Below are 26,736 nucleotides of genomic sequence, written 5' to 3' on the forward strand. Positions count from 1 at the left end.
ACACACACACACACACACACACACACACACACACACACACACACACACACACACACACACACACACACACACACACACACACACACACACACACACACTCACACACACACACACACACACACACACACTCACACTCACACTCACACACACACACACACACACACACACACACACACACACACACACACACACACACACACACACACACTCACACTCACACTCACACACACACACATACACACACACACACACCAACACAGTTATCCTCTGCATCACAAGTGAAATTAAAAGTAATGGATTTCAAAATCAAAGTTTGTTTGAGCAAAATGAGCTGCTTCTGAATTGAGTTAAAAAAAGAAAGTGACAATCTTTTCTGATATAAAAAGAAAAAGAAGAAATGCTCGCTAAGAGATCATCACGCCTCTTTGGCTAACACTTGAACCAAAGTTGAACATTGCTGACTGTTACAGTAACTGTGTTTCTGGGAGTTGTTTAGTGTCACAAAGGTGCTTTCTGCTTCTTTTTTTTAAATGCAACAACAGGAGACATTGACAGATTATGAGTGAATGCATGACTGCATATTCTGCCCGGATGGAAAAACTTTAAATGTCAGTTTGGATCAGCACCTTTGCGCCCTTTTTGTTGAATGGCAACAAAACACACTGCGGGGCAATGTGTTGTATGCTCAATGGTGTTTTTAAGCCCCCAATGTTGACTTCAAGGCAGCGCTGCGACCGTCGACCTCAAGGCAGCGCTGCGACCGTTGACTTCAAGGCACCTAACCCTAACCCTAACCATTGCCTAATCCTAGTGCCTTCCAGGCAGCGCTGCCTGGAAGACGATGTTGGGGGCTTAAAACACCAAACACTGTGTTGTATACGAAGATAGAGATTTTAAATTCTGTGATCAAGATAGATTCAACAGATAAATGGGCAGTAAATGTATCATTCACAGTAATGTGAAGGACAGTTAATACAGTGATCCATCTTGGGTGAGGAGTGGCTTTGCTTAAAAATAGTCAAATACAACTTCTCCGACACTGAAGATTAAATACTTTGGATTTCAGGCTGCTGTATGATAATAAACGTATAAATAATTTCATCATCACGTGGAGTGACCATTTCTATTGGATCAGATGTTTTTTTTATTTGATGATAAACACAATACAGTGCTGCCTGTCTTTATAAATGATAATATAAACTGGTTGGCACTGGAAAACTTGAAGTGAATGTTGGCAGGGAACAACACTAGATTTATGAAACAAGCAAAAAACATGCCAAGGAAGGTAACCAAGACAATGTTCAAAATGTAGCAAAAAAACCCTGATAAAACCTGCAGGTAATCTCACTGAGATCAAGATCTCTTTTGCAAGAGAGACCTGAGCACAGCAGGAAGAAAGGAGAACAAGCAAAAGCTAGAAAAAACTAAAGTTTGAAATCTGCCATTGGGAAAAGACATTCAACTTTTTAAATCTTATGTAATGAGGTCCATTTATAAGGTGCAAAGCAGTGAAAAGAAGTCTTTCCAAGTTCAGGATTTACCCGAGGGGTAACAAGAGTCAAACAGTTGAACAGGCCTGAGATCTGGTCTGCTGAGCAGCAGTTTTAATTTACAGAAGAGAAGTGATATACGGAGTCAGCTGTAGCAGGAGACCTTTCTGAATAAAGATGATAGAATTAAGTTCTCTTCTTATTGCTAGTGAGGACCAGCCTACTTTTTCATATAGTACACAGTGATGAGTATGATATGTATCTCCTGTAATCAAACGCAGAGCACAATGATAAGATGAAAGGTTGTTTTTAGGTAAAATAAGCTGTATGAGAACAAAGGATATCTCCACAGTACAGTACATACAGTACATGACTGGTATCTTACCATCTCAGCCTCACCTGGAACATACCCCCTACTCAGGTATAGGCGCATGGCGGGCCTGACACTAGATACTAAGAATACAAAATAACCACACAAAAAAGTATTCATTCAAAATGTCTCAATTACTGCTGAAATCACAGTTTACCTTTGGGCACATGCACACCCATGAGTGCACCAGTCGTAACAGAATTTGATTAACTGCAGAGTTATTCTACCCTTCCCTTCATAACTTGACAGTGACCAATCAGTCAGCACTTAGAGGAGCTAATGATGCATACCTGTTTTCAATATCACTGATTGAGCAGATAAATCCACACCTACATTACAAACAGAACTACAACAAAACATCATACATCACCACAGTGAGGCTGACCCCCTTTCAATAGACCATCACACAAATAAACCACATACACACACACACACACACACACACACACACACACACACGCACACACACACACACACACACACACACACACACACACACATACACACACACACACACACACACACACATACGTAAAGATATCATTGACGCATTGACTTTCAGGATAAAATGGGATGCTAAGATTTTCATCCTGTGTCAAAGTCACATACTTGCAGACCCAAACTTCACAAGAAAGTATTTTAGGTATAAAAAATCAACCGTTAGATTAAATGTCATTTTTAAAGTGTCATTTCTGATTGCGACACTGTTAAGACATTGTTATTTAGCCTGATTGAAACTCTTAACTTAGTTCCAGAGTTCTCTGTATGACCATAGTTGGTCTGTGTTTATTGAAGTCCAAATTTTGGAGTTTACTACCTTGATCACCACCATATTCATACCAGCATCTTGCCATAGTAGAAAACAGAGGTCGCTGGCTAAAGCTGCTGCTGTTTATGATTTAGTGCTGTGTTGATTTGGTGCTTAGGAGGCGTTGTTGCCCTGGGCATCATCATCATCATCAAAGGCAGACCTTCATGTCAGGCTGTGTACAAATCCTCTGGCTGTGGATCGACAAACTTTAACCTCAACCAGAGTATTAAATCATCTAAAACTATAAAATGTGATGGGAAGTTCAGGGGAAAATCAACAACAAAATGTTGCTTGCCATGGTGTTATGAGTCAAGTACTGAAGATATTGAAGAAGTATGTTCTCTTTTGCCAGCAGAGCGTAATAATTTGAAATGAGAAAACAGAAGAAAAAGATCAAAAGACATGACGTGGCATTTTCAAAATTGAGAACTTTGAAGATAGATGTGTTGGTAAATTTGGGTTAAGTAACTTATTTTCTGTTGGATTGGCAACTAATAACAGTTTTTTTTAACCACAAATCACTTTTGTGATACTAGGTTTCATTATGGTCACAGAATGGTTTCATATTGGCTGTTTTAAAAGGAAGACACTTCGAATTGCATAGGCTAATGTTCTTTATATATGACCACATATGTACTGAAGCCTGCTGAGCCTCATGCTCATGTCCCCATACACTCAAAAAATAGGCTACCTTAACTACACAAGCCCACACACCTTTCGAACTTCTATGTCTGGCAGAATCTAATCACTCACAGATTGTTTTTTTCTGCAACACAAAACAATTCAGACAGTCATTGTTAGCACAAATAGCTAAAACATAGAACAGAACTTTTCGTTCAGGTACCAGGCAAGAACAATCCTCCACTTTCCAAAATCAAATTTCTTTTCAATGCTTCCAACTGTGGGCACACAATGACACCTGAGCTAAAACCACACAGGAAGATCAGCCAGGGCTAATTCTGCCTCTGTATTGGACAACTCTATTAACCATAATCCCCTTTGGCGCGCCAGAAGTGAATCCAACACACGGCTGCTATTGAGGAGGAATTAGGCTTCACGTTGAGGGTTTACAGCCTAAATGTCATGAGGGGACAGGAAGTTGTTGGTGCATTTTGAAAGAGCTGGAGAGGAGGGTGAATGATATTAGCTGAATGTTAGGAGTGAAATGATTCATGAATGAAAAATGTGACTTAGCACCTCTGTGAAATGAAGACTTTAAAGGATGCATTTTTAATGCCTAAATTCTGAACTTATTCAGCCTTATACATTTAGGCACACTCATCCAGATTCTTGAAGAGTTTAAGATGAACATGGAAAGTTATCCATGGAAGTATAATGTCAGCTTAATATTCTAAAAAGGTACTTTGAAGAATATTTGAAGCGTGGGGAGATTTCAGAAAAGGTTTGAACATTAAGAGAAAACCTAACTGCAATTTTTTTTGCTCAGATCTGAGACGTGTCAAAGTTTTTTTTTCCCATCTCTATCCCTCAAGATTTTGTTCATAAAAAGTAATGTATGTAAATCTGCAAATGAGGCAGAATATCTGTTACATGAGTAAACACAGGTCTAAGGGGATGCCAATATCACTCATGGGTTAAATCTACAGTTTAACAATTAGTCTCTGGAGAAAACATGCAATAAACCCTTTTTCCTAAAACAAACAAGCCCAAAAAATAATTGTAATAATTGTCTTTTTTTTTTTATTTGGTGCCATGAAACAACTCTAACAAATGATACATATGAATTATGATTTTTTTCAACTTCAACATTAAGTAAGATAAAAAGCAATGCATGTATGATCAATCTTGTTTTTACAGCTTCATATTCTATGCACCACAGGTGGCAGCTGAATGTTGTGGTTTGGCTTGAAGTAGGCATCTGTTACTCAGTCTAACTGAACCAGTTTAGACAGCAAAAAGATCAACATCATTATGTCTCCATAACAACTGTAGTATTTATGTAATGCTGTAATTGTCAAATGTTCAATATAAATAGGCTTTTATCATTTGGTTTTGATGGCTGACTATACAGTATTGCTCAGTAACTGGGACATCTTGCCTATATTTAACTGTATTTTCTTTTCTACAAATGGATTCATCTGCTGAATCCTTGCAAGAGGCTTTCTATAAAAATGTGCCCAGTCTGCCTGCTCAAAAAGATGAACATATAGACACAATACATATGGGTTTGATGATGCGAAAGTTGCCACTTAATTATATTGATTTAGTGGTATATTTAAATAACTGAATCCACTGTTTAAAATGTATTAGAAATAAAGTCTATGTGAGATTGTGTAACGCTGGCAGCCACGTTTAGAGTCTGATTATTTGTTCCATGTTTACTGTCTTATCAGTAAAAAAAATAAAACGTTCTCCCTAAAAGATGAAAAATGGACTAGAACAGCTATACAGTACGCCAATGTGAAAGAGAATATGCTTCCATAACAGCAAATTATATCATTGCAACTTATGAAAGTGACACCCCTATTAATTAATTGCAAGAGCAATGTCAGGTGTACATTGTGGGATCTACTGTATTATAAATAATTGCTCTCGTGTTTGTTAAAGCAGCATTAATCAAATGTTTGTCCGGAAGGGGGCCGAAAAACAACTTGACAGTTATTAGCTTATTGTTGTCACAGCTAACGCGTGTTTGCAAACAGTTGTATACTTACACATCCAGCATACCTGAAGCAGCGTTAGCATGTATTACCTCCGCCAAGGAGGTTGTGTTTTCGGTTTGCTTTGTCTGTTGGATTACGGAAATACTACTTGCCAGATTTTCATAAAACTTGGTGGAAGGGTGTAGGATGGGCCAAGGATGAACCCATTACGTTTTGGAGGGGATTTGTATCACGGGGGGGGGGTTCCATTTATTATTTTTCACTTGCGTTAACATTGCGAGATAGGGAGTTCCCCACTGGCCACTGGGAAAATTCACACTCCATTAACATTGCGAGGGCATGCCTTGGCGGATATCTGCACTCTCTGAGTGCCCTTCTAGTTTAGAGGCGAGTTTTCAGCCAGCCAAAGAATGTAACTCCAGTTAACATTAACAGCTCTGTTTTGGTCTTCACCAACATCAGCTCTTCTAAATGTTCTACATTTCTCAATAGCTGTTTGCAAGCTGTGTTTGTCTGCTCTTTGGTCTTGGGCATGTAGCATACAGTGCCGTCGGTCTATTGGAGAACCTTCAAATGTGCAAGCTGTAAAATGTTAATAAGCTCAAAAGCTTTGTAGAGCTGCAGAGATCTGTAAACTTCAAAACACATTCAGGAGTTACATTATATATTTTTTTTGTTTTAACCTGTTCTTTTCCTCATCTTCGTTATTCCTGCATTCGATTTTATTTTCTACATTCATCAGGACTCGCTCTGTTGACCCCCAGAGATTGTGTTTGAATTTATTTATTGTCAGCTTTGGGTTTAGCATGGCAATAGTGATAACAACATCAACAGTGGAGTGAGATGTTTTGTTTTAGAGACATTATGGCTGCATTGTGTTTTGGTAAATCGAGGCTACTGTCAGTGGGGAAATTGATATCTTGGCTTCTTCATAATGGAATTTTCACTGGAGCCCATGGTTGTTGAATGTCGGAACAAATTGTTTTGACTAGAATAAGCCCTACTTTGTTTTTAAGAGTGATATCTTCCGGTAAACTGCAATAGATGCTCTAAAAAATTTGCCATTTCATTAATACATTTTTCATTTAAGACCTTTGAAGTTTCATTGGATTTTGCTTTGTTCCACTCTATGTGGCTTTTAATGTAATAAATACATCAATCTACATGTCTAAAATACTGTTATTACACCTTAACAGAAACATACCCGTATATCAGTCATAGCACACATGCTCAAAATATGTGTAGACTCCAATTGTGCAGTTGCTGCCAAAGCTCGACAATGACTTAGATTATGGGAAACCCATCACTGTTTGATAACATGGGCCTGCGGAAAAGCCTCATTGTCAGCTCCAACAGAAAGGCTGCATTGATTTGTGGTAGAAACCTCACAAAGCCCAGTCCGCCCCTACTTCCACCGTCCTCAACGGACAACTTTATCTCCTGGTGGCTGATTAAACATTTTCACCTGTGGCTCAGCCCTCTTCCCCTCAAAAAAAAAAAAAAAAGTATCATCTCAGCAGACAGGAGGGTAATTGAAGTGTCACCTTAGTTTTTTTCCACAATGGAGTTCCACAGAATAATACTGGAGAAAGAAGGTCATTGTCCGTGGCTGCTTACATTTTCTCTTTTTTTGGACTGTACGGTGTTGACTTCTGATCATAAGAACGATGACGTGATGAAGATTATGATGTGTTACTTTGTTCACCTCCTCAGTGGAGAAGTCTTGTTAAAGTGTGTAAGCTTTCTCTTCAGAAGAGTCGTGAGGTTCTTTTAAACGTTTTAATAGGGCAAATACTTGAAGATTGAAGATTTGCATTGAAGATTGAAGCTGGGTCCTCCCTGCTAAAGAACCATCTCCTCTCTGGCTACACCAACAGAATATACCTATTACTGTCTGTGCTTACATGGTTTTAAAAGCAGTCAGTAAATTGGCTCCCGGAGATCAGCATTACAAAGCCATAAATTGGACCTCAATCCAATAATGTTACAGTGGAAGAACTCCAAAGAATTCAAACGATCTCCCTACCTTTATAAAATAGGTACAAAAGAAGTCTTACTTTTCTCTCACAATGTCATAATGATTTGGAAAATCTTTAACAGTCAAGGGCCACTTACTGTTTTTTGCTTCCCCAGAGCCTTTAACTTTATTAAATTTGGTTGATAAAAAAAACAAAAAACATATATATATATATATATATATATATATGGCCCTATCTTGCACCCAGCGCAATTGACTTTGTACACCGACGCATGTATCATTCCTATTTTTCACCTGACGCACAGCGGACTTTTCCCTCCACAGACTCACGGGCTCCCGGGGGTGGTTCAGCAAAAAGAGGAGGCGTGTTCCGGCGCAAACGTTCCCTAGTGCTATTTTGCAGTTTCAGAAAACAATTCCGCCACAGACCAGGAAATCCCTTGTGCGTATGACAGCAATTTGAATGCAGCGATGGAATGGCGGACTCTGCCACTTACAATAAAAACTACTACAGAGAGGAAAAAATGGAGTTTGATTTTTACAAATGCACTAAAATCTTGAGGATAGCTTTAAAGCCTCTGACAAAGTGGTTTAAATCTTCTCCATAATGTTAAGTATGTATGACTAAATAAAGTTTGAAAAAAAAACCTTTCATTTTTAGTTAAACACTCAAAAAACTCATATAATCTGCTTGATCTGGTCCATATGGGTGTGGTTTAACAGCTGCAGTGCTGCCATTTAGGGCAAATAACTCCACAAATATCATCATATTTTAATAATGTTGCTTAGCTCAGCTGTGCTTGGTGCACAGAAATGTGTGATATCACCTTTTTCCAACTCAGTTCCGTGTTCTTTCCCATCCACATCAAACCAGTGAGAAAAGCCAGGACAAAAGCACAAATACAGAAATCGCTGATGTGGAATAATTAGAATGGTTGGAACTTTGGCAGAAAATAGTGTGTCCTTGTTGGATCCAGTTGCTCAGAGTAAGAATCCAATTAAGAAAAATATTTTTTTTTTCTAAGGCCTTACAGTATATAGGTGCAAATGCTGGCCAGAGTGACATCTCAAACACAAAAAGGCTCACCCTGCTTTTGTCACCTCGATGTAGAAGGTACTCATCTCAGCCAATACTGGCGGACAAATTAAGTTTAGCCTTTGTGTGGCTACTATGTGCATCAACATACAGACCAGCAGCAGCTTTCCAGTCCAATCGGCATTCACAACACATCTGACAAGCGTTACAGAAGCATGACCACCATCTTCTGAGAGACTAAATCCTACATGTTTTGGCAAGTAAAAAGAGAAATGTGTGCTGTATGTTATTCGACAAGTCAACCCAAACAAAAAGATTTATTAGGTTAATTTCTTAGATCAAGATCATCAAATACAGTGTGGTAATTTCAGTGACTTTTTCTAGAAAGCTGTGTAACATCTGTGGGATGTTTTAATTTCATCTATGCAACAGAGTTTGACTATAATGTCTGACCTAAGTTGGCAGCAAACATCCAGGAACAGGAAATGAGCTGAATGTTGTGTCCAATTAAAATCAAAACTGCTAAGCTGACAGACAAGCTTGCATGATGAACCTTTGCTCGGTCATCACCCAACTGCAACACCCACACAGACAAATCCATCCATCTTCCCAGTTTCCCGTATTGCAAGCATTGCATTTACCATAGTCCTTGATCTGTAGTTGGTGCCTTTTAAGCCTCACTTCTAATGGAACAGGACGGCCAAGCGAAGGCATCATTTCACACATCAAACCTAATCAGGCATTCAAAATGGCCTCATCCCCCTTAGTAACCTGCAGCCCAACACTGTGTACTGATTAATCTCACCCTGCAACACTATTTGTTTAGTTCACCATATTCCAGCTCAATCTTAGCTGACTTCCATCCCTTTAAAAGAGAAAACAAACAAGGGCATGTATGCATCAGGTTCATGTGTGCATCCATGTCTATGTGTGTGTGTGTGTGTGTGTATGTATGTGTGTGTGTGTTTGTGTATGCACGCCATCTGCTCTAGCCGTGCACATCAGCAGTGGACATTACAGGGTGAAACGAGAGGTCCTGGAGCAGATGTGCCAGAGGAGGGGGTTGACATTGACTGAAATGGGAGCAGAGGTGAGATAGCCAAGGGAGTTTATCAGCATGTCACTGAACTCATTAACAAAAAGCATCACTTGTATATTTCTCATTACCCAAAAATATCACAGCACCTCCAAAATGATGGTTTGACCTCTGGCCTCAGGTTATAAATCACACATTTGGAATGGCATACGCACTGTTGCAGTGCATGCTAGAAAGACTGAACCCACCAACCTTTGTAAAATCCTTTTTTAGTTGCTGTGTATGTAGGACTGTAGACTTTATTTCATCAATCGATAAGCCATTCTGAATCTTTGCATATTTGCAGCCAAGTAGTGTTGCGTATGAAATACCTATTGAATAGTTGGAACAGCTGGATACATTCGAAGATTTTTGCATGGTGAAGACTGGATCAACTTTGTAGAAAAAAGTAGGTAAGATTGTTTATTGTTTATTTTTTATTAAGGATCTCCATTGGTCAAAGTAAAGTGAAGACTATTCTTCCGGGCGTCCAATGATGATGTGAATGAAGATGTTTACAACCAAAATGGCAAAAAAAAAGCCTGCTGAATGTGACTCTCCTTGAGTGATGGACCTTAGGAAAAAAATGTATGTTGATACTTGAAAATTATCTGTAATATGATGCATTAAAAGCCAAACATTGTGTCGTCATATCCACTAATGGTTGCATGGGAGGGATTGTAATATCTGCACATGTGAATTTACCCAGAACATAAATAATCTTGTCACTGACTCAACAAACACATAAAAAGCCCTCAAACATAATACTGAGGTGTCAGAGCACTACAGCTAGTGGCTGGTCCACAACAAAGGATATACTGCACACACACACACACATTTTCACAGTAGTGTTGTCTGTGAGAACACTTGAAGCCAAAACATATGCAACTCAATGATGCGCTTTAAAGGCCAAAGAGGCAAGTGACTGAATGGGGCTGCTGGTGGTGGTGCATGCAGATGGGGAGTGGGTGGAGAGTGATTTATTGTGAAGCGACGGAGTGGGTGGGATGGTGGCGAGGGGGTTGTCGCAAAAAGCACAGACGTACAACTTCGATACAGGAGCAGGTGTGCAGCTTTACTAAAGCAATGCATTAATGTTGAATGGAGAAACAGATTATTAAATATTCACCACAGCATGATTGCATTATCAGTGTGTGTGTGTGTGTGTGTGTGTGTGTGTGTGTGTGTGTGTGTGTCCATGAATCATATGTGTAATTGATGTAGATGTGTTTCATGTGCACAAGGCAACTTTGGTTTATTAATGATATTACACCAGAAATACTCAAAAGTTTAGGAAAGAAAGAGGTATAAAAAGTTCTGTGTCTGTGTGTGTGTGTGTGTGTGTGTGTGTGTGTGTGTGTGTGTGTGTGTGTGTAACTGTCTAAAATGTAATGTGAATACAGGCATGTCCATAGATACAGTATGGTAAACTCTAAATATTGTTACTACAATTATGAGTTCCTAGTTGCAGACAGTTTGCAAAAAATGACTTTTTTCCCTATAAGGTATGCACCATATGGTTGTCTAGTTTGCAGTGAAACCTTCAGGCAGTAGGCAGCAGACTGGTTAAAGCTGTATAAAACTTGTCATGTCCATTTGCATTTCTTACAATGAATGCAGGCTTTAGATATGCTGTAAGGATTCCCATTGTGCTCATAATCACAACAAAGATTGCCTGTAGACACACACTACATGCTTTTGTGTTAGGTAATATTAATGGCCTTGATTGAATGTTCACATGTTGTAAATCACCATACTCATTACCAGGATTTAATTCAAATTTTTTAAAATGGATGAATCTTGGCATCAGAATCCTATAAATATTGGATAATTCTGCAAAACCCCAGATTTTTGTGGCAACATTTTTCTACCAATTTCTAGCATATCTGTGCATAGCAACTATGTTACAGTATGGTCAAGTTCAACAACATATTCCAAAATGTTCTGGAAAGAATGTCACATAATTTAGACTCTCTTGTCTTTGCTTACAAATAGCAACAATTGATTTACTAGCAAGGACTAAATCATCAACAAGATACGTTTTGAACAATGTAATAATGAAAGATGATTGGAATGCGTGGAAAAGTCGCTTGTAGTCATCACTTGACTTGATGTTGACTGCGTTTTGGGGGGCTTCGGTAGGGAATCCGCCGTAGTAGCCAGGCAGCCAAATTACAAATCCTACTATGGCCACGCCAAGACCCGCCCTACGAAGCAGCTCGATTGGTTGGGGTTAGGCATTTCACCTCTAGTGGTTAAGGTTAGGATAGCGGATTGGTCAGGGGATAGGACCTGAACAAATGGGGTTATGTTACCTTGCGTAAGCATGGACGCCTGACCAATAGTAGTGATTGAAGGGCGGGTCTTGGCGTGGTCATAGTAGGATTCATCAGGCACGACAGACCCCCTTTAGACCTACAGAAGAGGAGAAAGGAGAGGAACAGAAAAGGGGTGGGAGGGAGGGGTGCAGAATGCGGGAGCGAATGAGAGGAGAGGGTTAGGTGGGTATTTATAGGAATACCAGAGAGGTGTGTTTGAGGTGTAGCCCTGCTCCTGAAACTCTGTTAGGTAGCGTAAATTACAATGCAACTGGCATGCTAAAAATAAATCCCCTTCACGGTTACTGTTGACCAATTAGTCGAGAAGCTTTATGCTATGGGACATGCAGAGTAGAGTAGGTGAAGGAATCCCAGACAGCTGGAAGCGTCTCTAAGCATACTTTCATGTTTTGAAGCATGAAAGTAGACAGAGACAGGATTCCCTTCTCATTCTCTGTGTCTCTGTTGCTTTCTATGTTGTTCTCTTTGTCCTCATCTGCCTCCCCATCACATTATATCTCACTCATTAATTATCAATTTAAGTAAGTGTAATGTTTCACACAAACTGTATACACGTTTCTACCTGTCTGTTTACATATTTTGATTTATTCCAGATTTGTATATTATCAGCCTGTTCTTATGAACCATTCGTTCAAAAAGCTACGAGAAATAAAGCACTTTAATTTGTAAGCATTCCACTTTTTTTTGCTGTATTCACTACATTGACGGCTGCTGTATAAGAACGTGGCTGGCTGCGTAGGGAGGTAGTCGGGGTGGGTTCGCTTCCCGGGGAATTACTAAGAGTGCTTTAATCCAAACCACAATCTTTTTCTAATCTTAACTAGTCATTTTGGTGCCTAATCTTAACTTTTGTCGCTGCAAAACGCTCATATTTTCTGGACTAAATTGAATCATAACGTCCACCGAAATGATCGCGGTGCTTTGTACCCGACTCAAAGTCACCTATTTCTTAAAAATTAAATACATTTCTAATCTTGAACAGGAGCAGGTAAATACGTCATCTAGAGACTCATTATAAATGTCTAAAACCTTTCACCATCTCTGACCAGGAGCTAAGGAAAAGGTAAGCGGCACACATCATGCTGATGTAATGAAGTTAATTTCAAAGTCCAGTGCTACCCTCTCATACTCTCTCTTTGACCACATTGTTCTCCCTTTCTTTCATCACATCCTTTTCCCTCTGCTTGGGAAAATAGGATCATGGTAAAAATACCATGATCCTATTTTCCCAGTGCTTCCCTATTTTTTTGCGAAAAGTTTATGGACGCCTGGATGAACCCAAAACCCCAGGCAGGCAAAGCGGCTTGACCGTTTAGCTGGGACTTGGTATACTGGCCTATAACTCTCAAGGTAAAGGACATAAAACACTGGAGCTGGGAGTTCAATTCCAAGATGAGATTCAGCTAACATTTTTTTTTTTTTTTTTGCCACATGTACCTCCAAAATGATTGATTGCCAAAATGTAATAAAATTCTAATTTAGGCAAAGGTCACATTTTTCAAGAACAGCACAGTGCATAACATAAGACCTTGACAAAATAGTAACATTTGGATGCCACATACATAGATAATTGGAAGGTCAACAAGCTTGACAGTTTGTGTTTTTTCACAGAAGTAAGCGGGGCAGTGCAGAGGGGGCAGATGAGCAGGCTTGTGGCGGGATTCAGTGAATGAGATTTCTGGTCTTGAGAGAATCCAATACAGGTCCTTGGTCTCTGTCTGGCAGGACTGGAGTGGTGGCAGGAGTGAGGTCCAAATGGCAAACTGCAGGCACAAGAGACGGGATTAGAGGTCGAAAACATACAAGAAGAACAAATAAGTAAAGTTGGTTCGAACATGACTAACTGTGAAAGTTTTGTCTACGATCTGATGCTGAGTTGAGGAAGAACTTGGTATATGAAGCAGAGGTTGATTGTGGTTGATGACGAGTAGCTGGACACCTGACTCTCGCACATCTGGCTCTACCCCTGCAATTAAGACACACAGACCGACAGAGAGAGAGAGAGAGAGAGAGAGAGAGAGAGAGAGAGAGAGAGAGAGAGAGAGAGAGAGACACAACAGAGCACTGCTACACAGAGGCAGTGGGCCTGACAGAAACACAGTTCAGGAGTATCTTAATGGCCTCTCGGTCTAAGATGGATCCCATGTAAAGAAATCCCCATATACATAAAAGTATACATCAGTTGTGCTGAACAAGCAGGTTACTCTCTCTCTCTCTCTCTCTCTCTCTCTCTCTCTTCGAGTGCATCATTCATTGCTGAGCTTTACAAAGCACTCTCATTGTTAAAATTTAATTGAGTAAACACAAGTGCTTTTCTACGTCTTTGCTTGGCTGTTAATGGCATCATGCGTGACTCCCGCCTCATTAAAGACTCATTTTGATTGGCACCTGGAGTTAACAGTTTCCTAACACATTTTATTATTCTTCCTGTGTTAAGGACCAAGCTAAGAGTTTCATAAGGGCCATTACCGAAGATTGTATAACTAAATTAGGGCCGTCAGGACTAACTTTCCCCACCTAAGCAGTTCTGATGCTTTCCCAAGGGAAATGAAGAAATATGCAATAGACAGAGCGACAAAAGAGACCATTGAAGCACCTCTTGGGGATGGAATTAAATATTCCACTCTGCCACTGAGATCATCTTAATATGTATTCATATTATTACAATGTGCATACAGGAGCCTACAGTATGTACTGCCCACACAATGGTACTAAGAACAGGGAACATCATAAATAATCCAATACATTTATCGTAAACACTGTAAAAAGACTCAATTATCCCTAATTGACCCTCACTGATTGTGTTTGGAGTCACCAGGGTCACTAACGACACACATTTGTTATTATTACAACTTACAGTACATCTGTGGCACAAGTCAAGAGGCATTTCTTTGAGAGTACATGAACAGACATATCAAGGATGGTTGGGTAGTTACCCCTCAGTAATAACATGTCCCATGATGCAAATATTTGAATTGACCCTGCAGAGAAGGCTTTCTCCTTGCTGACATTGTAGGTTACTAGTAAAAAATAAGATAATTATTTCCACCAACCATTTTCATCTTTTCCTTCAGATCACATAAGCCTGTCTCAAAATCTAAATTGAGTTATACGATTGTAACCCAATATATCCAGTCATTAGTTCTGACATCATCAAAATATTTTCTTGTTTGCCTTCTTTGAATACAACACTACAGAATAATCAGTAAACTTGTCAACTTTAAGATGTCCACTAAAATGTTCAAAATTTCTGTTTATTTAATCTAAATACAAATAATTCAATTCAATTCAATTTTATTTAGTATATATACATAGTATATATAGTATCAAATCATAACAAGAGTTATCTTGAGACACTTTACAGATAGAGTAGGTGTAGACCACACTCTATAATTTGTAAAGCCCCAACAATTCAAGTAGTTCCCCCAAGAGCAAGCATTCAGTGCGACAGTGGCGAGGAAAAACTCCCTTTTAGGAAGAAACCTCGGCCAGACCCCGGCTCTTGGTAGGCGGTGTCTGACGATGCCGGTTGGGGATGTGCTGAACAGTGGAAATAATAGTCACAATAAAGATAATGGAACAGTGACTGAGAAATAGTAGTCATAGTAGTTCATGTCATAGCAGGGCACTGCAGGGCGTTGCAGTATGTAGCGTGGCACAGCAGGGCATGGCTGGATGTAGCAGGTTCAGCAGGACGCAACAGGGCACCGTGGAGCGTAGCAGGGTGAACTGAAGCAGGACCACGGCGACAGCTGAAACCAAGTTCTAGGTGCCATCCAGATCCAACGAAAAACGCTGGGAAAAGGAACATAAGGACTCCGGGGAGTAAACTCCCCAGAGCTAGGTTAGTAACAAGCATTTCTGGATCTCCTCACTCCCTAACTATATGCTTTATCAAAGAGGAGTGTTTTCAGTTTATTCTTAAATGTAGTGACAATGTCTGCCCCCCGAACCCAGACTGGGAGCTGGTTCCACAGGAGAGGAGCCTGATAGCTGAAGGCTCTGGCTCCCATTCTACTTTTAGAGACTCTGGGAACCACAAGTAGCTCTGCATTCTGGGAGCGTAGTGCTCTAGTGGGACAATACGGTAATAGGAGCTCTTCTAGATATGATGGTGCTTGACCATTTAAAGCTTTGTAGGTCAGGAGAAGGATTTTAAATTCAATCCTGGATTTTACAGGAAGCCAATGCAGAGAAGCTAATACAGGAGAAATTTTATCTCTTTTCTTAGTTCTTGTCAGAACACGTGCTGCAGCATTCTGGATTAGCTGGAGAGTCATAAGGGACTTATTTGAGCATCCTGATAGTAAGGAATTACAGTAGTCCAGCCTAGAAGTAACAAATGCATGTACTAGTTTTTCCGCATCGTTTTGTGACAGGATATTCCTAATTTTGGCAATGTTACGAAGATGAAAAAAGGCTGTTCTTGAGGTTTGTTTTAGATGGGCGTTGAAGGATAAATCTTGATCAAAAATAACTCCTAGATTTCTAACAGTAGTGTTGGAGGCCAGGGCAAAACCATCCAGAATAGCTATATCTTTAGATATTGAAGTTCGGAGGTGTTTGGAGCCCAACACAATCACTTCAGTTTTGTTTGAGTTTAACGTATGATAATGAAGTGCAATCATTTTCCATTCATAGTAGCAAACCTTGATGTTGTGTTTATGTATGTGCATGTATTAATTTTGTGCGGACATACATCTGTACATACAATTGAATTATATGGACTCACCCCCTTTTTAGGAATATAATTGGGTCCCCACAGGCATTAACTGTTAACATTAAATGTCAATGCCCTCCTAAGTGCAAAAAATAATGATCTGTGCCGGCTGTGTATACACTATAATAAATTATGAAATAAATCTTATTAACAACTACCCACAAAAAAATACCCACAAAAATTGGTATGTTATCCTCACATTACCTCCTTTCCGATGTGTGAACTAAGAAATGATCCAAGTATTTTTTTATTTAATGTTTATTTGACAGGGACAAATGCATAGATCATTGCTTTATAAAGAATACAAAGTAGATGCCATGCATACAGGTTTATAGCCATGACTAATTTGCAACCCCTGTCCCTGTAACTTTAAGTAACTTTAACTATGCAGTGATCAGGATTTCCAGATCCAATAGCCTCGAGGCTGTATAGGCAGACTGTTCACACACCATCCCCCTTCACGACAACAGTATCTTTCTTTTATCTATGAAATATTCTGAATGTACACTGCTAGCGTTTCATGGAGTACTGGAATGTGTTGTTTCTGGAAAGCACTGTTTACATCGCTCATATTTTTTTTCTAAGTTTGCTCCATAATTCCCTACATTAATATCTTAACATTCAGTTAGTAGCTCCATTATACAGTATTGCAATAATATAAATGAGAGCTGCTATGGGCAATATTCCAGAGGTCTAGACAGGCCAACTGTAATACTGGTAGATGCATTTGAAATGGAAGTTAATGTCAAAGATCACTGCCTATTCTAAAAATTAAAATCCTTTAATATTGGAAAATTAAAAGCAGTGCAGTCATTTCTGTTCTTCAAGAAACTTGAAGACGGAGGTCCACTTATTGGTTGGCTGTCAATACAGGCCCTTTGTTTGCTTTGGAATCAGAAGGCACATAGCTTATTGCTAAAAGTAGTTCGAAGAATTAGCTAATGGCAAAGGTGGCAAGCTATATAGGCCTACCGTGCATTCTCCCCCCCCAACCCTAAAAAACGATTTTAAGCGATTTTAACACATAAAGATGGTCCTAGTCAATCAGGACAGCTTTTAGGTGACCCATTACACACTCAAACTTCACATATGATGACTTAGGTCAAATATCTATCATGCTGCTTATTGGTAGGTGTCTAAAATTAACATAGGTAAGCCCTTATATTGATATAATGAGCCCATTTCATGTACAGGCCACAACCTAGATACGCCTATCATGGACCCCCAACCCCCTCTCCTAACAAAATCATGCTGTTTTGAAAGGTCTGAGTCTGTAGAATATGAATCTGAATGTTAACATTGACATTTTTTGGATACACTACGTGTTTTAGCCCTGTGAATAGGGAAACCCTAAAAACCGACTTTAAGTCGAGATTGTCCTAGTCAATCAGAACAGCTTTTAGGTGGTTTAGGTGGTTCTTGTGCATTTGTGTGTGTGTGTGTGTGTGTGTGTGTGTGTGTGTGTTGTGTGTGTGTGTGTGTGTGTGTGTGTGTGTGTGTGTGTGTGTGCGCCTGCTGTATATAGGAAATGGGCTCATTAAATCAACATAAGGCCTTAACTATATTAATTTCAAATTTTTTAAAAAAGTCACTTACCAGGAAGCAGTATAGGGTTCCCTTTGACCTAAATCATCATATGTGAAGTTTGAGTGTGTAATGGGTCACCTAAAAGCTGTTCTAATTGACTTGGACAATCTTGACTTAAAATTGTTTTTTAGGGTTTCCCTATTCACAGGGCTAAAACAGGTAGTGTATCCAAAAAATGTCAATTTCTTGGCATGAAAGTGGTGGTCTCCAAAGACAGACACAATTAAGATTACATTACCCACACTCATTAATTCAGTGTTGATGGAAAGCTTAATTTGCTCACAGCTGAAATGTACAAAGCTGCATATCTACATTTAATGATGATGTTGTTATAAAGATAGGTGTCTTCTTCTGCCCATTTTCTGCTACTGGGGCATAGGCCGCCTACAATGATTCTCCAGCTGTCTCTGTCCTGAGCAAGCTTCTCCAGCTGTCCCCAAGTGTGGCCTGTCCTCTTGACATCGGCGTCCAGGTCTCGCCGCCAGCTGTTTCTGGGTCGACCTCTCTTCCTTTTCCCTTGGGGATTCCCCCCAAAGATAGGTGTGGAGGGTGTAAATTATTAGTAAATTTTAATAATCTTACATCATGTAGTCTTCACAAAGTTTCCAGTTTAATATATGCAATATGTTTCACATTAATGTATCGTGATGAAAACATTTTCTAGATGACATACATTTTAAATCTGTTGATGTGGATTTAAATCCAAATGAAATATAGAAACAGGAGATTAGGTGATTGAGGATTGAACCTTGGGGGACACCACAGGGAATAAAGTTGGTGATGATGATGGATTCTTCTCTGAATATTTAGTTAACAAACTGTTTTACTGTGACTGAGAAAGTAACCATTTAAAGGTCCCATGGCATGACAATTTCACTTTATGAGATTTTTTAACATTAATATGAGTTCCCCTAGCCTGCCTATGGTCCCCCAGTGACTAGAAATGGCGATAGGTGTAAACCGAGCCCTGGGTATCCTGCTCCGCCTTTGAGAAAAAGTAAGCTCAGATGGGCCAATCTGGAATCTTCCCTATATGTCGTCATAAGGGGGAAAGGTTACCTCCCATTTCTTTGCTTTGCCCATGGCAAGCTGGTCAAGGCCACACTCCCACCCTCCACCTTTCCCCGCTTCTCTCCTCCTCAATAGCATTTAAAGCTACAGACAGAGAAATGGCACGTCCTAAGGAAAGCTCATTGTGGGACTGGCTTGTAGTGGCTGTAATTCTGCACCAAGGCTGAATTTCTGGAAAGAGACTTCAGATACAGTATTAGGGGACCACTAAGGCCTATATAAAAGCATCCAAAAAGCAGCATGTCACAGGACCTTTAAGTAAAGTCAGACTGACCCATAAATGCAAGGAGATATACTGTATGTTAATGTACAATAAATGAATTAATATACACTAACAATGCTGATGAATGGATTAATGCTGGTCAAATACATTGCAAATGTGCACAAAACAAACTGGAACGTTCTTTACTCAGCTGTTTTCTATCATGAAATAGGGTTTTAATTATTAATTGGGGCAACAAAATGACTTGGTGGGCTCTGGGGCAGCATATTCAAATCAGAATGGAGTGTATAATGCTCCTGTCTTTATCAGCTCGACCAAATATTTTATAAGCAACTTTATATATGAACACTATTAAGTCAGCGTATTGAGGCACCTTAGTGCACATATTTCACAGGACTAATGCCAACACTGTGGAAAGCATATTTGTAGCGGAAGAATGATTCTGTTCTCTTCGGCTAAATTATTAACAGGCAACTACAATGGGTATTTTTAGTTTGGACCACAACTTACAATATTAATACCATTAACCATACCTGCCCATCACCTTGAAAACTGTGGATGTTTAATTGCAGCATTAACCAAATTTGCCAACAAAGCAACAATAACTCCTGTGCTGTGAGGATGACAAAGGCAAGGTTTAAATCTGGAGTCTTAAAATGTTATGCCTAAGCATGGGAAACTGCAGAAAATGAAATAATGTATTTATAATATATTTTTATGTCCTCACATCGAGTTCTCCGAGAAATCCTAGATGACCCAGAATGTATAATGTTAAATTATCTCAGCAATTTGATTTATAATTAAAACATAATTATTGATATAATTATATGACTGTCATGATTAATTTGTTTGTTTTTATATATAAATTTTCTGAGGCTTTAACATTATTAATTTACCACTTGCTGAACAGCACTTTAAAACTTTATCAAATGAGAGACATTCCCACACACAGTTTTGTTAATCCCTTGTGATATTCTGTCTGCTACTTAGCCAAAAGAAGAATGAAAAACATGTCTTTCACTTTTTCAATTTCACCAATTAAATAATGCATTAGAGTGATTCCCATCTGAAGCGTGAAGAGGGCATGTCCTGGACTCCAAGTCACTGATGTGTCTCTCTCTGAACCACATTGAGAGTTTCAGTTGGAGTTCCATGTGAGGGCCTCTCTTCCCTAAATGCCATGGGCAATCTTTGTTCATTCAACTGTATAATGATAGAGGTTATTGCAAAGTATACCAGGGATCTATGGGAGATTGGAAAATAGATGCAAATGGCTTACCTTATCCACAGGCTTGTTGATGCTGGGTTTCATATTCAGAGACAACTAGCAGGATAATGGCAGAGAGAGCTTGCTGCAGGCGTAAGATGTTAGCTGGCAAATATTAGTTGTAGATTTGTGTTGTAGGTTGTGGGTTTGCTGATGCTTAGATAGTTTTTAGTCACTGCTAACAACTTAAAAAATGTTTGCTGGTTGCTAGCACAAGTTGGCGGTGGAAGTTGGCTACCATGGATGTACATCAATGTACATCAATAGACTTTTAATAGGACTTACCTTTTGTTCATAAAAATAACTCTTGTAGGCTCTTGGAAAGTTTTAAGCCTTCATTGTTTAAAAAAAAAATCATACCTCAAAGAGAGTATCTTGTTTGCAGGTCGAGGTGTACTTTAAACAGTTTGACTGACATATCTTTTGCTTTTTTTGAATGCTTTTATCGGCCACAGGGGATTTTTTTGTTGCACTACTATGTTTGGCCACTGGGGCACCTCTGCAGCAAGGTGACTGGTCGCACTGTTTATCAGTATTTAATACTATCCATGATAGCTACGCCATGCCGAAGCTATCATGCTATTCTTTAAACTGTAACAGCAGCTTGGGCTGCTGGTGATTTTATTTCTGATTCTGATATACTGTATAAATAAGCTTTTTAGGAAAGAGAATAAATAGAATAGTTGCACATGGGTTATCTTTTGAGTGCAGGTTAATCTTGGTTTGTTGTTGACTTTGGTTTAAGAGTTGATGAGTTGGTAGTGATTGGTTTATTGTTGATTTATTAGTCCATCCAAATCTGAGGAAAGATAATTGTATCTCTGGATGTTGGGTTTGTTGTTGGTTTGGTGGCAGAGTATAGAGAGATATGCATGGACAGAAACTGAGAGAAGAGAGAAGTCTAATGCTGAAATAAATAGAAGTGCTGGGCTAGATCAGGAATAAAGCGGTAGGTGGGGGTTGGCGTGGGTTTCCATTTAGAATCAGATAACTGCTGAGGAGCACCTGTCGTCACAATCTGTCCACCTCCACAGTGAAGCTCTGTAATTCTAAGAATAAAAAAGCGGCTGCTTCACATCTTTGGCTGTGGTATTCGGTTGAAATGTTTGATATCGATCTGTATCTCTGGTTCTCTGTTTCTCATTAGTACTGCATTTCCTTCTCACACAAACACATCTCACTCACCGTCTTTTTCTCTGAAGCATCTATGGATGCTCTATTTTCTCATGTAGCACAACATGGCTGCTGATGTCTCACTCTTTCTTAATAATCAATGGGAGGACAATATAACAAGGGACACCTACTCTTGTGTGCCATTACATTACATGTCATTTAGCTGACGCTTTTATCCAAAGCGACTTACAATTGCTATATATGTCAGAGGTCACACTCCTCTGGAGCAACTAGGGGTTAAGTGTCTTGCTCAGGGACACATTGGTTGATGTATCGCAGTGGGATTCGAACCCCGGTCTGCCACACCAAAGGCATGTGTCATATTCACTGCGCCATCACCACCACTTTCAAGAACAGGGCTGGACTCATTTTACCAGGTCATCCATCCCTATACCTGTGCTATCCTGTGCAGGTGTGTCTTCCACATTGTCTTTGAAAAATGTTGATGGATGAAGTTTATCTGGAGCAATGAGCGTAAACATAATATTGATGGGCGTGGCCCCTGGGTCTCCTGGTTAATAGGTTCTGACACCTTGGCATGGGCTTGATAGATCAGGGGCCAAATAGACGAAGGCTGCAGGCATGGAAAGCCTTATTACAGCCTGACAGAGAAGAGTAGTGGCTGGGATCCATCACCCTCTGGGGAACTGTGTGCATGTGTGTGTTTGTAGATTTAGAGAGGGTGGTGTGTGAAGAGGACATCACTGGCAAACGGAAATCTACTGAGTGCCAGGTTTCACACAAGGTGGGGCTGTTTTGCTGTCTGGACCAGTCTGTCACTAAGAAGCTTGAAAGCTCAACCCCATACTGTAGGTATTTCAATGGTATCTGGGGGGGAATAAGTCATATGGACAAACAGGTAAACCATTCATTGGACGGTTTTGGTTTTATCCTTCATTATCAGCGCTGAATTGTCCAAGATGGCTATTTTTTGCCTTTATTTTGGTCATAAAGAGCTCATGAAAAAAATAATTGATTTTATCAGAAATTATAAGCATTATTAACTGAGACTACAACTAGACCACATATATCATGAATAACGGCAGACAGGTAGAAACAGAATGAAAGAAGGCATCTTGCAATATATGTAATATTTTTTTCTATGTAAAACTGGCAAAATGTAGAGTAGGACACAAGCACAACACACATTCTTTTTAACCCATTTTTACTGAGTGATTAAATTCCTGCACTTACTTGCTTACGTGCATATGTGTTACCATGGTTACCAAATTACCTTGCATAATTATGTAGTTTGCTATAGAGATCACTTCAGATTAGCAGATGCATTTAAATTAAATAATTTATTTAGCTTTGAAATTCATACCAAAAAAGCCAGTCTGTTTTATAGACCGCGAATGAAGCGCACCTAATTGGAACAGGTGGACTGGGACCTGGCACCTGTTCAGGCGGTCACAGTGCAGTTGTTTGGGGCAGCACCAGAGTTCACTTGACAGCCTAAATGAAGCAGACCAAACAGGCACACCCACCAGAGTTTCTTTGAACAGAACCAAACAAGTCAGGTGTGAAAGCACTGTACATCTGTTCTTCAGGCCATGGCGAAAAATCATTTATGGTCTTTACTTCCACTCATAGTGACCAAACATACACTGACTGTGAATCTTTGAACTGAACTGAACAAAGTGATTCAAATCAGCAAAGTGACACATCGACTGCGGGGCCTATCTTTAAAAAGGGCTCAGCAATGCTTACTCTTCTTTTTCTTCAGCTTCACAGACAACAAAATATTGTAATCTGATCACATACTGATCAAGGTCTGCCCCAGCTTGGATAACACAGCTGGGTTTTGTTTCACACTACTTAACTATAATAATGCAATTAGCTTCTCTTCCACATTTTGCTACAATTTGCCAGGATTCTTCTACTGCTGGTGGTCACCAACATTGCAAAATCTAGTGGGTCACACCCACAGGCGCATGTGTTTGTGCTTACACCTATCCCCTACAGACAAAGATGAGAAAACAACATAACACCTTAGCAGGATATTCCCCCTGGCTTCCCAATCAGTGACGGTGCCAAAAACCTGGCACTGCTGACAGACCTCCCAGCACCCTAAGCTGTTGAGTTGTGCCTTGTCCAATACACGGGCAGATTAATAACTTAACCAAGATTGCTGCCACCATCGTGGGGAATGTCATGGCCTTATGAACAAAGTTGGTTTCCAGATCCGGTGCAAGAAAAGGGAAGATCTTCCTGGTTTTCCAATGTTACCTGACGACTATTCAGAGCATTTACTTTCCTTGTTAGACCGTATTTTCAGATACATTACAAAAAGAGAACATTGCACTACTACACCACCAACATCGCTCACTCTCTCTCTCTGATGCTCTATTTTCGCATGTAGCACAATATGGTTGCTGATGTCTCACTAATTCTTAATCGATGGGAGGACATTGCAACTCTTCTGTGCCACACAAGGACAGGGCTGGACACATCCATCCCTATACCTGTGTATGTGTGTCTTCCACATTGTCTTTAAAAAAATTTGATGGATGAAGTTTATCTGGAGCAATGAGTGTAAACATAGTATTGATTGGTGTGACCGCTGGGTCCCCTGGTAGTTGCAGCTACTAGTGTCAGTTCTCATTTTGGTATTGAATGAAGGTGGAATTTATATCTAATAGGAGAGAATAGGGCAGACCTTGGCTTGAGAACTGCTGAAGCCAAGGTCTGCCCCCACTGGTCATGGCCAACCAAACTGGGAAAGAAGTGAATGTAGTCCCAGCCAAGACACATGGTGCTATGACTTGTCCCTCGCGGATGGGAATCATCCTGCTGAATAGCACCAGGCTACATCCTGTCCCCATCCGTCCCTGTCCACGGCTGTTTTTTTCACCCACCCAGGAAATATTGTCTGAGTCTTAAGGCCTGTTGGATAACTGAGCAAGGACACCTTTAAAAGATGATAATTTAACATGTTTTTTGGCCATTCAATGTAATATAATATATGATGTAATGCAAGTGTACATGCTTGGAATATAATAAGAATTAAATCACAACCAATAATGGCTGAGAAATACATTTTCTGCTTACAGTAAATATACTATTTGTTTCAAACATAATACTTAAAATTTGTTTTACACACTGTGTTCTGTGGGTAAAAGAGCAGGCAATTTGCCCAATACTGAATGTTACCATATTACACAGATGTCCTGCTGAATTCCACTGGGTACAGTAGGAACCATTAATCCAGTTGGGGAAACTCCAGGTGGTTAGTATTACTATGTTGCTGGAGGGTTTGTCCCAGAGGGGCTGTTTTTCATCCTGTGACAAGCAATCTATTTTTTAGTTTTTTTAGTTGTTAGTCTACAGGGCTTTGAGAACCCATCCCCAGTCTTTTACTTTATGTTGAATGTCCTGTCTTTTTTCTTGTGCCCAGCTGCGTCTTTAGCGGTGGTGGTCAGGCCAGAGCTGAGGATGGATCTCTGATTTAATGGGTGGATCTGTGCCCAACAATCTTCAAATCTACACATGCTGTGAATAAGTATTCACAGTGGTTTTATAGCAAAATTACAAAAGAACTGTATCAAACTCCATCACAGAGCATCCAACTTGGTATGTTCTCTGAAAATACTTCAGGGTTGCATGCAGGCTTCACCCCTGAACGAATTAGATCCTCCTGAAAGAAAATCAAAGGGCCTCCTCCTGAGGTGTTTATGAGGGCGAAAACAGAGATGGAATCCCGGGAGGAGACTGTAAAAATGGTCGTCCATCAATGACAACATTGTCAATCCACCCTCACCTCCCCTGCCAAGTGTTGGCCTTCTGTTCTACCTTGGCTCTTATAGCCAAACAAGCCCATACGTTCATAAATCTCCTGGGACCACTACACGCTTCCACTTGGGCTCATGGAAATATAAAAAACAGGAACACATAAAAAAGGTACACAATGTATAAACTGTATTAAAATGTATTTCTGGACCTCTGATAAAGAACAAAAATAAGATAAAAAAAAAAGTAAATGATGACACACAAGCGACTATCATTGATGTATTGGTCCCTTAGGCCCCTAAAGGGTCAACCCCAGCAAAATTGGTGAACTTTGACATGCAAATGTGTGCTGTTGACCAATAGCAAGCCATCTTAGGGCTGACCTTTGGTGGAAACAGGGGCGTTTCTAGGACTTGAGGAGGTTCGGGGCTTAGCCTGGACCCATTTAAATATACTGAATGCAATGCAAAACAGCAATTGGCTTGTTGTTGTTGTTGTTGTTAATAGCCAGTGTATGTTCATTTCAGCTGTCCAGTTTGTAGATGTTAGTTGGATGGCACCAACATTTGACCTAATCATAAGATCTGTGTGGCGACTCATGATTTAGGGGGTATAGGGTTCCTCCCCCAGAAATTTGTGAACATTAAACACTTAATTTCCTACATTCAGGTGAATTTTTATGCACCTATTTCTACCTTTTTCTGAATCAATTTATGCTGGAAATATCTTTATGTAAAGGGAAACATAGGGGACAATTCAAAATATAAAAACATAATAGAATATATTGCAATAAGGCTCTCAGACATTCTGTATTGCTTTCAACTATGTATTCTCCTTTGGATCGACTGTCCTAATTCTTTCTGAGTCAGCATACATGTAGCCTAGGCATCATTTACTCTTCCCTCCTCTTTTGCGTCTTTTGTTGGGGAAGTAACCTCCTTAAATGTGCATATGACAATTATTCACCTCAATGATACATTAATTCATTTTAATGAATTAATAAACCCCTGGACTGTAATATTTCAGATGTGTTCGAGCAGCACATTAGATTCATCCCCAAAACATGTAGGCTAAGCACTGTAATGCAAGGTTAATAGAGCAGAGTCCTTAGTTGCAATTTCCAAGTTGAACCACTTCTAACACCACTTTAACTTGAATGTAATGGTAGAGCGCTTCTTGGCTTCAGCTTGAAAAGTTGCACTTTCAACAGTCTTATCACCGTTGCTTGCAGTCGCTATGGCGA

Source organism: Sander lucioperca, chromosome 1, assembly GCF_008315115.2.
Source record: "Sander lucioperca isolate FBNREF2018 chromosome 1, SLUC_FBN_1.2, whole genome shotgun sequence".
Lineage (NCBI taxonomy): Eukaryota > Metazoa > Chordata > Actinopteri > Perciformes > Percidae > Sander > Sander lucioperca.